The following is an 11,673-nucleotide window of genomic DNA, read 5'->3' as shown; positions in this document are numbered from 1 at the left end:
CATGAACGACGCACCTTACACATGAACGACGAACCTTACACATGAACGACGAACCTTACACATGAACGACGAACCTTACACATGAACGACGAACCTTACACATGAACGACGCACCTTACACATGAACGACGAACCTTACACATGAACGACGAACCTTACACATGAACGACGAACCTTACACATGAACGACGCACCTTACACATGAACAACGAACCTTACACATGAACGACGAACCTTACACATGAACGACGAACCTTACACATGAACGACGCACCTTACATAAGAACGACGCAACTTACACATGAACGACGCACCTTGCACATGAACGACGCACCTTACACATGAACGACGCACCTTACACATGAACGACGCACCTTACACATGAACGACGCACCTTATACATGAACGACGCACCTTACACTTAAACGACGCACATTACACATGAACGACGCACCTTACACATGAACGACGCACCTTACACATGAACGACGCACCTTACACATGAACGACGCACCTTATACATGAACGACGCACCTTACATAAGAACGACGCAACTTACACATGAACGACGCACCTTAAATAAGAACGACGCAACTTACACATGAACGACGCACCTTGCACATGAACGACGCACCTTACACATGAACGACGCACCTTACACATGAACGACATTACACATGAACGACACACCTTACACATAAACGACGCACATGAACGACGACGCACCTTACACATGAACGACGCACCTTACACATATGAACGACACACCTTACACATAAACGACATTACACATGAACGACGCACCTTGCACATGAACGACGCACCTTACACATGAACGACGCACCTTACATATGAACGACGCACCTTACATAAGAACGACGCACCTTACACATGAACGACGCAACATATGAACGACGCACCTTACACGACGCACCTTACACATGAACGACGCACCTTACCTTACACATGAACGACGCACCTTACACATGAACGACGCACCTTACACATGAACGACGCACCTTACCTTGAACGACGCACCTTACACATGAACGACGAACCTTACACATGAACGACGCACCTTACACATGAACGACGCACCTTACACATGAACGACGAACCTTACACATGAACGACGAACCTTACACATGAACGACGCACCTTACCTTACACATGAACGACGCAACCTTACACATGAACGACGCACCTTACACATGAACGACGAACCTTACACATGAACGACGCACCTTACACATGAACGACGCACCTTACACATGAACGACGAACCTTACACATGAACGACGCACCTTACACATGAACGACGCACCTTACACATGAACGACGCACCTTACACATGAACGACTTACACATGAACGACGACCTTACACATGAACGACGAACCTTACACATGAACGAACCTTACACATGAACGACGCACCTTACACATGAACACGACGAACCTTACACATGAACGACGCACCTTACACATGAACGACGCACCTTACACATGAACGACGCACCTTACACATGAACGACGCACCTTACACATGAACGACGCACCTTACACATGAACGACGCACCTTACACATGAACGACGCACCTTACACATGAACGACGCACCTTACACATGAACGACGCACCTTAGACATGAACGACGCACCTTACGACGCACCTTACACATGAACGACGCACCTTACACATGAACGACGCACCTTACACATGAACGACGAACCTTACACATGAACGACGCACCTTACACATGAACGAACGACGCACCACATGAACGACGCACCTTACACATGAAGACGCACGACGACGCAACACATTACATGAACGATGAACATAACGAACGACGCAACTTACACATGAACGACGCACCTTAAATAAGAACGACGCAACTTACACATGAACGACGCACCTTGCACATGAACGACGCACCTTACACATGAACGACGCACCTTACACATGAACGACGCACCTTACACATGAACGACGCACCTTACACATAAACGACGCACATTACACATGAACGACACACCTTACACATAAACGACGCACCTTACACATGAACGACGCACCTTACACATAAACGACGCACATTACACATGAACGACACACCTTACACATAAACGACGCACCTTACACATGAACGACACACCTTACACATAAACGACGCACCTTACACATGAACGACACACCTTACACATAAACGACGCACCTTACACATGAACGACGCACCTTACACATGAACGACGCACCTTACACATGAACGACGCACCTTACATATGAACGACGCACCTTACATAAGAACGACGCACCTTACACATGAACGACGCACCTTACATATGAACGACGCACCTTACATAAGAACGACGCAACTTACACATGAACGACGCACCTTACACATGAACGACGCACCTTACACATGAACGACGCACCTTACATATGAACGACGCACCTTACATAAGAACGACGCAACTTACACATGAACGACGCACCTTGCACATGAACGACGCACCTTGCACATGAACGACGCACCTTACATAAGAACGACGCAACTTACACATGAACGACGCACCTTGCACATGAACGACGCACCTTACACATGAACGACGCACCTTACATATGAACGACGCACCTTGCACATGAACGACGCAACTTACACATGAACGACGCACCTTGCACATGAACGACGCACCTTACACATGAACGACGCACCTTACATATGAAAGACGCACCTTACACATGAACGACGCACCTTACACATGAACGACGCACCTTATACATGAACGACGCACCTTACACATGAACGACGCACCTTACATAAGAACGACGCAACTTACACATGAACGACGCACCTTGCACATGAACGACGCACCTTACACATGAACGACGCACCTTACACAGGAACGACGCACCTTACATATGAACGACGCACCTTACACATGAACGACGCACCTTACATATGAACGACGCACCTTACATATGAACGACGCACCTTACACATGAACGACGCACCTTACATATGAACGACGCACCTTACACATGAACGACGCACCTTACATATGAACGACGCACCTTACACATGAACGACGCACCTTACACATGAACGACGCACCTTACATATGAACGACGCACCTTACACATGAACGACGCACCTTACACATGAACGACGCACCTTACACATGAACGACGCACCTTACATATGAACGACGCACCTTACACATGAACGACGCACCTTACACATGAACGACGCACCTTACATATGAACGACGCACCTTACACATGAACGACGCACCTTACATATGAACGACGTACCTTACATATGAACGACGCACCTTACACATGAACGACGCACCTTACATATGAACGACGCACCTTACATAAGAACGACGCAACTTACACATGAACGACGCACCTTGCACATGAACGACGCACCTTACACATGAACGACGCACCTTACACATGAACGACGCACCTTACATATGAACGACGCAACTTACACATGAACGACGCACCTTACATATGAACGACGCACCTTACACATGAACGACGCACCTTACATATGAACGACGCACCTTACATATGAACGACGCACCTTACACATGAACGACGCACCTTACACATGAACGACGCACCTTACATATGAACGACGCACCTTACACATGAGCGACGCACCTTACATATGAACGACGCACCTTACACATGAACGACGCACCTTACACATGAACGACGCACCTTACATATGAACGACGCACCTTACACATGAACGACGCACCTTACACATGAACGACGCACCTTACACATGAACGACGCACCTTACACATGAACGACGCACCTTACATATGAACGACGCACCTTACACATGAACGACGCACCTTACATATGAACGACGCACCTTACATATGAACGACGCACCTTACACATGAACGACGCACCTTACATATGAACGACGCACCTTACATATGAACGACGCAACTTACACATGAACGACGCACCTTACACATGAACGACGCACCTTACACATGAACGACGCACCTTACACATGAACGACGCACCTTACATATGAACGACGCACCTTACACATGAACGACGCACCTTACATATGAACGACGCACCTTACACATGAACGACGCACCTTACACATGAACGACGCACCTTACATATGAACGACGCACCTTACACATGAACGACGCACCTTACACATGAACGACGCACCTTACACATGAACGACGCACCTTACACATGAACGACGCACCTTACACATGAACGACGCACCTTACACATGAACGACGCACCTTACACATGAACGACGCACCTTACACATGAACGACGCACCTTACACATGAACGACGCACCTTACACATGAACGACGCACCTTACATATGAACGACGCACCTTACATATGAACGACGCACCTTACACATGAACGACGCACCTTACATATGAACGACGCACCTTACATAAGAACGACGCACCTTACATATGAACGACGAACCTTACATATGAACGACGCACCTTACACATGAACGACGCACCTTACATATGAACGACGCACCTTACACATGAACGACGCACCTTACATATGAACGACGCACCTTACACATGAACGACGCACCTTACACATGAACGACGCACCTTACATATGAACGACGCACCTTACACATGAACGACGCACCTTACACATGAACGACGCACCTTACATATGAACGACGCACCTTACACATGAACGACGCACCTTACATATGAACGACGCACCTTACATATGAACGACGCACCTTACACATGAACGACGCACCTTACATATGAACGACGCACCTTACATAAGAACGACGCAACTTACAAATGAACGACGCACCTTGCACATGAACGACGCACCTTACACATGAACGACGCACCTTACACATGAACGACGCACCTTACATATGAACGACGCACCTTACATATGAACGACGCACCTTACACATGAACGACGCACCTTACACATGAACGACGCACCTTACACATGAACGACGCACCTTACATATGAACGACGCACCTTACACATGAACGACGCACCTTACACATGAACGACGCACCTTACACATGAACGACGCACCTTACATATGAACGACGCAACTTACACATGAACGACGCACCTTACATATGAACGACGCACCTTACACATGAACGACGCACCTTACATATGAACGACGCACCTTACATATGAACGACGCACCTTACACATGAACGACGCACCTTACACATGAACGACGCACCTTACACATGAACGACGCACCTTACATATGAACGACGCACCTTACATAAGAACGACGCAACTTACACATGAACGACGCACCTTACACATGAACGACGCACCTTACATATGAACGACGCACCTTACATAAGAACGACGCACCTTACATAAGAACGACGCAACTTACACATGAACGACGCACCTTACATATGAACGACGCACCTTACATATGAACGACGCACCTTACATAAGAACGACGCACCTTACATAAGAACGACGCAACTTACACATGAACGACGCACCTTACACATGAACGACGCACCTTACATATGAACGACGCACCTTACATAAGAACGACGCACCTTACATAAGAACGACGCAACTTACACATGAACGACGCACCTTACACATGAACGACGCACCTTACATATGAACGACGCACCTTACATAAGAACGACGCACCTTACATAAGAACGACGCAACTTACACATGAACGACGCACCTTACACATGAACGACGCACCTTACACATGAACGACGCACCTTACACATGAACGACGCACCTTACACATGAACGACGCACCTTACACATGAACGACGCACCTTACACATGAACGACGCACCTTACATATGAACGACGCACCTTACACATGAACGACGCACCTTACATATGAACGACGCACCTTACATATGAACGACGCACCTTACACATGAACGACGCACCTTACATATGAACGACGCACCTTACATAAGAACGACGCAACTTACACATGAACGACGCACCTTGCACATGAACGACGCACCTTACACATGAACGACGCACCTTACACATGAACGACGCACCTTACACATGAACGACGCAACTTACACATGAACGACGCACCTTACATATGAACGACGCACCTTACACATGAACGACGCACCTTACATATGAACGACGCACCTTACATATGAACGACGCACCTTACACATGAACGACGCACCTTACACATGAACGACGCACCTTACATATGAACGACGCACCTTACACATGAACGACGCACCTTACATATGAACGACGCACCTTACACATGAACGACGCACCTTATACATGAACGACGCACCTTACATATGAACGACGCACCTTACACATGAACGACGCACCTTACACATGAACGACGCACCTTACACATGAACGACGCACCTTACACATGAACGACGCACCTTACACATGAACGACGCACCTTACACATGAACGACGCACCTTACACATGAACGACGCACCTTACATATGAACGACGCACCTTACACATGAACGACGCACCTTACACATGAACGACGCACCTTACATATGAACGACGCACCTTACACATGAACGACGCACCTTACACATGAACGACGCACCTTACATATGAACGACGCACCTTACACATGAACGACGCACCTTACATATGAACGACGCACCTTACATATGAACGACGCACCTTACACATGAACGACGCACCTTACATATGAACGACGCACCTTACATAAGAACGACGCAACTTACACATGAACGACGCACCTTGCACATGAACGACGCACCTTACACATGAAGGACGCACCTTACACATGAACGACGCACCTTACATATGAACGACGCAACTTACACATGAACGACGCACCTTACATATGAACGACGCACCTTACACATGAACGACGCACCTTACATATGAACGACGCACCTTACATATGAACGACGCACCTTACACATGAACGACGCACCTTACACATGAACGACGCACCTTACACATGAACGACGCACCTTACATATGAACGACGCACCTTACACATGAACGACGCACCTTACACATGAACGACGCACCTTACACATGAACGACGCACCTTACATATGAACGACGCAACTTACACATGAACGACGCACCTTACATATGAACGACGCACCTTACACATGAACGACGCACCTTACATATGAACGACGCACCTTACATATGAACGACGCACCTTACACATGAACGACGCACCTTACACATGAACGACGCACCTTACATATGAACGACGCACCTTACATAAGAACGACGCAACTTACACATGAACGACGCACCTTACACATGATCGACGCACCTTACATATGAACGACGCACCTTACATAAGAACGACGCAACTTACACATGAACGACGCACCTTACACATGAACGACGCACCTTACATATGAACGACGCACCTTACATAAGAACGACGCACCTTACATAAGAACGACGCAACTTACACATGAACGACGCACCTTACACATGAACGACGCACATTACACATCAACATGAGGGTAATTAAAGCTTCAACATGAGGGTAATTAAAGCTTCAACATGAGGGTAATTAAAGCTTCAACATGAGGGTAATTAAAGCTTCAACATGAGGGTAATTAAAGCTTCAACATGAGGGTAATTAAAGCTTCAACATGAGGGTAATTAAGGCTATAACATGAGGGTAATTAAGACTATAACATGAGGGTAATTAAAGCTTCAACATGAGGGTCATTAAAGCTTCAACATGAGGGTAATTAAGGCTATAACATGAGGGTAATTAAGGCTATAACATGAGGGTAATTAAGGCTATAACATGAGGGTAATTAAGACTATAACATGAGGGTAATTAAGGCTATAACATGAGGGTAATTAAGACTATAACATGAGGGTAATTAAGGCTACAACATGAGGGTAATTAAGGCTACAACATGAGGGAAATTAAAACTACAACATGAGGGTAATTAAAACTACAACATGAGGGTAATTAAAACTACAACATGAGGGTAATTAAGGCTACAACATGAGGGTAATTAAGGCTATAACATGAGGGTAATTAAGACTATAACATGAGGGTAATTAAGGCTACAACATGAGGGTAATTAAGGCTACAACATGAGGGTAATTAAGGCTATAACATGAGGGTAATTAAGGCTACAACATGAGGGTAATTAAGGCTACAACATGAGGGTAATTAAGGCTATAACATGAGGGTAATTAAGGCTATAACATGAGGGTAATTAAGGCTACAACATGAGGGTAATTAAGGCTATAACATGAGGGTAATTAAGGCTACAACATGAGGGTAATTAAGGCTACAACATGAGGGTAATTAAGGCTATAACATGAGGGTAATTAAGACTATAACATGAGTTTAATTAAGGCTACAACATGAGGGTAATTAAAGCTTCAACATGAGGGTAATTAAAGCTACAACACGAGGGTAATTAAGGCTACAACATGAGGGTAATTAAGACTATAACATGAGTTTAATTAAGGCTACAACATGAGGGTAATTAAAGCTACAACATGAGGGTAATTAATGCTTCAACATGAGGGTAATTAAGGCTACAACATGAGGGTAATTAAGGCTACAACATGAATGTAATTAAGGCTACAACATGAGGGTAATTAAAACTTGAACATGAGGGTAATTAAGGCTACAACATGAGGGAAATTAAAGCTTCAACACGAGGGTAATTAAGGCTACAACACGAGGGCTATTAACGCTACAACACAAGGGTAATTAAAGCTACAACACTAGGGCCATTAACGCTACAACATGAGGGTAATTAAGGCTCCAACATGAGTTTAATTAAGGCTACAATATGAGGGTGATTAAGGCTTCAACATGAGGGTGATTAAGGCTTCAACATGAGGGTGATTAAAGCTACAACATGAGGGTAATTAAGGCTTCAACATGAGGGTAATTAAGGCTACAATATGAGGGTGATTAAGGCTTCAACATGAGGGTGATTAAAGCTACAACACGAGGGTCATTAAGGCTGCAACATGAGGGTAATTAAGGCTCCAACATGAGGGTAATTAAGGCTACAATACGAGGGTAATTAAGGCTACAACATGAGGGTAATTAAGGCTGCAACATGAGGGTAATTAAGGCTACAACATGAGGGTAATTAAGGCTACAACATGAGGGTAATTAAGGCTACAACATGAGGGTAATTAAGGCTACAACATGAGGGTAATTAAGGCTACAACATGAGGGTAATTAAGGCTACAACATGAGGGTGATTAAGGCTACAACATGAGGGTGATTAAGGCTACAATACGAAGATAATTAAGGCTACAACACGAAGGTCATTAAGGCTACAACGCGAGGGTAATTAAGGTTACAACACGAGGGTCATTAAGGCTACAACATGAGGGTCATTAAGGCTGCAACACGAGGGTCATTAAGGATACAACATAATGGTCATTAAGGCTACAACACGAGGGTCATTAAGGCTACAACACGAGGGTAATTATGCCTACAACACGTGGGTCATTAAGGCTACAACACGAGGGTCATTAAGGCTACAACACGAGGGTCATTAAAGCTACAACACGAGGGTCATAAAGGCTACAACACGAGAGTCATTAAGGCTTCAACACGAGGGTCATTAAGGCTACAACATAATGGTCATTAAGGCTACAACACGAGGGTCATTAAGGCTTCAACACGAGGGTCATTAAGGCTTCAACACGAGGGTCATTAAGGCTACAACATAATGGTCATTAAGGCTGCAACACGAGGGTCATTACGTTTACAACACGATTGCCATTAACGCTACAACACAAGGGTAATTAAAGCTACAACACGAGGGTTATTAAGGCTACAACAAAAGGGTCATTAAAACTACAAGTCACCTGTACAGTGTTTACAACCAGTCAAGAATGTTTTACTGCTCCTTAAATATCGATTAAACTCTCAATACACACGTCTTGATGTTTATAGTCACTTGCTGTGTGCTTCAACTGTGTTTTGAGGTATAACTTATTTCTTGTGGCATATATACCACACACACACACACACACACACACACACACACACACACACACACACACACACACACACACACACACACACACACACACACAAAGTCAGGCGCAGACAAGGGGATGGTAAGCAACAACGGAGACATGCCGTACACGAAGGCCCTATCAGACCCACGTGGGGCCAGGGAAAAGACGATGAGCACACTAAGATCAAGCGACAGGTCCGAAGACAATGAAGGTTTGTTATATGCAGAGATTCTAACAGCCAACTGCAGTAGCAAGGGACAGCTGGTCAGGAAAGACAGTTCACTGAGAATAGAAGTTTCAGATATGACAGGGACTGAAGGCAAGAACATGTCAATGGAAGGAAATAAAATGCCTCAGAGGAAGCAGATGGAGACTCAGTGGGAGGAGGAAAGGGCGAGGTCAGTTTTTGTGTACGGGCTCCAAGAAGCCAAGGGGGCCAACTTTGAAGAAATAAAACAGGAGGAGAAAAAAATGATTGAAGGCATCATGAAAACAATAGGGGAGGGCAATATGACCCAGGTGACAAATTTTCAGAGAATTGGGTGGTTTGCGAGTGGAAGGATACGGCCTGTCAGAGTAACTTTCAAGGAAGAATCAGTTCGAACCAGGATTCTGCAAGAGAAAGCAAGACTGAGGGACAAAGAGGGGTACCAGAGAGTATACCTCGACCGCGACAGAACACAAGAAGAAAGGACTACACTGAAAGAGAGGGTACAGAGACGCAAGGAGGAACGAGAAGCAATGAAAATGAGCAGGACCCAGACACAGGAGGAAGGGCAAACACACCCCACAGAATCTCCCACCAAAAGACTCCACCCGCGACATTCCCAACGCAACTGAGCAACCTATACTACAACCCACTCACTGTTCCCTCTGCCACCAACCCCCATATCTCAAACCTCACCCCAACAGCTGTCCCTTATGGGCATTCTGACCCCACCCCCATCAACACAAACCCCACCTACACCACAGCCCCATATAGGCCCCCACCAAGGCTCTCGCTCCCCCAACCCCAATATACTTACATGACCACAATGATAGAAAAGAAACTAAAGGTTTGGTACACAAACGCGGATGGAATAACGAATAAACATGAGGAGTGGAATGAAAGAATCAGTGAAAAATCCCCAGACATCATAGCAGTCACAGAAACAAAACTCGCTGAGACAATAACAGACACAATCTTCCCAACAGGATATCAGATCCTGAGGAAAGATAGAAGGAGTAGAGGGGGAGGAGGGGTTGCACTGCTCATAAAACACCAATGGGGATTTGAGGAAATGGAAGGCATGGACTTGATTGGAGAAAGAGACTACATTGTAGGTACAATTCAGTCCGGAGAACATAAAGTAGTCATTGGAGTGATGTATAACCCACCACAGAACTGCAGGAGGCCAAGAGAGGAGTACGAAGAAAACAACAGGGTGATGGTGGACACACTGGCTGAGGTGGCAAGAAGAGCTCACTCGAGCAGAGCAAAGTTACTGGTAATGGGCGATTTCAACCACAGGGAGATCGACTGGGAAAACCTGGAGCCACATGGGGGTCCCGAAACATGGAGAGCCAAGATGATGGATGTGGTACTTGAAAACCTCATGCATCAATATGTCAGGGACACAACCAGAGAGAGAGGGGAGGA

This window comes from Cherax quadricarinatus, chromosome 20 (genome assembly GCF_038502225.1).
Source record: "Cherax quadricarinatus isolate ZL_2023a chromosome 20, ASM3850222v1, whole genome shotgun sequence".
Classification (NCBI taxonomy): domain Eukaryota; kingdom Metazoa; phylum Arthropoda; class Malacostraca; order Decapoda; family Parastacidae; genus Cherax; species Cherax quadricarinatus.
This window is presented reverse-complemented; position numbering follows the sequence as displayed.